The sequence below is a fragment of the Penaeus monodon genome, chromosome 31 (assembly GCF_015228065.2).
Source record: "Penaeus monodon isolate SGIC_2016 chromosome 31, NSTDA_Pmon_1, whole genome shotgun sequence".
Lineage (NCBI taxonomy): Eukaryota > Metazoa > Arthropoda > Malacostraca > Decapoda > Penaeidae > Penaeus > Penaeus monodon.
In genome coordinates, this window is record NC_051416.1 from 30,296,767 (window position 1) to 30,297,133 (window position 367).

A 367-nucleotide genomic window follows, 5' to 3' on the forward strand; every position below is an offset into this window, starting at 1 on the left:
GGGAACTCTCGAGAATGTAAAGCATGGCAAACAACTTCCGTAGAGTTCAGCAACTCACTGTGACCGGAAAGGTGATTGAGTGAATCGGTTTTATCAGTTTAAATTTCAGAAAAAAAAACAGATAGCAAACGTCCATGTGCTTCCCTAATAATGCCTGGGTTACCCGAAGCAGCCGCTGAAGATAAAGAGAAGCATTAATCTCTGTCTTGGAATATGCATGTGGCTGTAAAGGTGTATTATATTGCCGATTTTTATGTGCAAACTTTTCTCTTATGCAGTTTGGATATACGTAAGTACGGCGTTTGCGGATATATTTATATACACGGGGAGGTCGTTGCTTTCTTCATTTTTACGTATTGTCATTTGC